Genomic DNA, 1,981 nt, shown 5'->3' with positions numbered 1-1,981 from the left:
ATCTGGAGGCACAAGTGGGCCAACTGAGTAAGAAAGTCATTGAAACTCCTCCCAGTATTCTCCCAAGCAATACAGAAGAGAATCCAAAAGGAGAGTGCAAAGCCATTGACATAGTCAAAGTGGCCGAATGCACAAGGGAGGAGGAGGACGAAAATCCCAGTGAGGAAGACCTCCTGAGACGTCCCTCAAGTAAGAAGGAATTTCCTATTAAGGATCCAAAGGAATCTGAGGCTCATACAGAGACCATAGAGATTCCCTTAAATCTCCTTCTGCCATTCATGAGCTCTGAAGACTATTCATCCTCTGAAGAAGATGAAGATGTGACTGGAGAGCAAGTTGCTCGGTATTTAGGAGCTATCATGAAGCTGAATGCCAAATTGTTTGGTAATGAGACTTGGGAAAGTGAACCTCCCTTGCTCATTAATGAACTGGATACTTGGATTCAGAAAATTCTACCTCAAAAGAAACAAGATCTTGGCAAGTTCTTAATACCCTGTACCATAGGCACCATGATCTTTGAAAAAGCTCTGTGTGATCTGGGGTCAGGGATAAATCTAATGCCACTCTCTATAATGGAGAAGCTGGGGATCATTGAGGTACAACCTGCCTTGTTCTCATTACAACTGGCAGACAAGTCATTGAGACAAGCTTATGGAATAGTAGAGGACGTGCTAGTAAAGGTTGAAGGCCTTTACATCCCTGTTGATTTCATAATCTTAGACACTAGGAAGGAAGAGGATGATTGCATCATCCTTGAAAGACCTTTCCTAGCCACAGCAGGAGCTGTGATAGATGTCAACAGAGGGGAATTAGTCCTTCAATTGAATGGGGACTACCTTGTGTTTAAGGCACATGGCCATCCCTCTGTGATAAAAGAGAGTAAGCATGAAGAGCTCCTCTCAGTTCAGAGTCAAGAAGAAGAGCCCACACAGTCAAACTTTAAGTTTAGTGTTGTGAGGCCACAACCAAACTCTAAGTTTGGTGTTAAGAGCCCATATCCAAACTCTAAGTTTGGTATTGGGACTATAAAACATTGACCTGATCACCTTGTGGCTCCATGAGAGCCACTGTCAAGCTATTGACATTAAAGAAGCGCTTGTTGGGAGGGAACCCAATTTTATTTATCTAATTACTATTTTATACTATTTTATTGTTATTTTGTGTTTTATTAGGTACATGATCATGAGGAGGCACGAAAAAATAAAAAAAAAAAATTAAAAACAGAGTCAAAAACAGAAGAAAAAAATTTTTCACCCTGGAGGACGCACGGGCTGGCGTTCAACGCCAGTAAGATGCATCTGGCTGGCGTTCAACGCCAGAACAGAGCACCATTCTGGCGCTGAACGCCAGAAACAAGCAACATCCTGGCGCTGAACGCCAGGAATGTGCCCAAAGAGGAAAAACTGGCGCTGAACGCCAGTAACAAGCATGAAACTGGCGTTCAACGCCAGAAACATGCATTACATGGGCGTTGAATGCCCAGAACATGCACCAATGGGCGTTTGAACGCCAGAATGATGCATGAAGGCATTTTACATGCCTATATGGTGAAGGAATGGTATTTCTTTACACCTCAGGATCTGTGGACCCCACAGGATCCCCACCTACCATATTCCCACCTTACCTTTTAATCCTAATCACACTCTCCTAATCCTAAATCTCATTCTACCTACTCCCCATGTCACACTTCCCAACACCCATCACCAATCACCTCAATTCCTCTTCCCAATTCCCCCATTCACCATTCACATCACCCCACTCTTCCCCATAAACCCCACTTACCTTCATAAAATTCAAATTCAATTTCCCACCCATTCCCACCCAAATTGGCCGAAAACCCACCCTCCCCTCTCCCTATAAATACCCTTCCCTTCTACTTCATTTTCACACAACACAACCCCTTCTTCTCCCACATAGCCGAACCTACCTCTCTCCCTCTCTACCATATTTTCTTCTTCTTCTTCTACTCTTCTTTTCTTTT

This window comes from Arachis stenosperma, chromosome 2 (genome assembly GCF_014773155.1).
Source record: "Arachis stenosperma cultivar V10309 chromosome 2, arast.V10309.gnm1.PFL2, whole genome shotgun sequence".
NCBI lineage: Eukaryota > Viridiplantae > Streptophyta > Magnoliopsida > Fabales > Fabaceae > Arachis > Arachis stenosperma.
Note: the sequence above shows the minus strand (reverse complement) of the source record.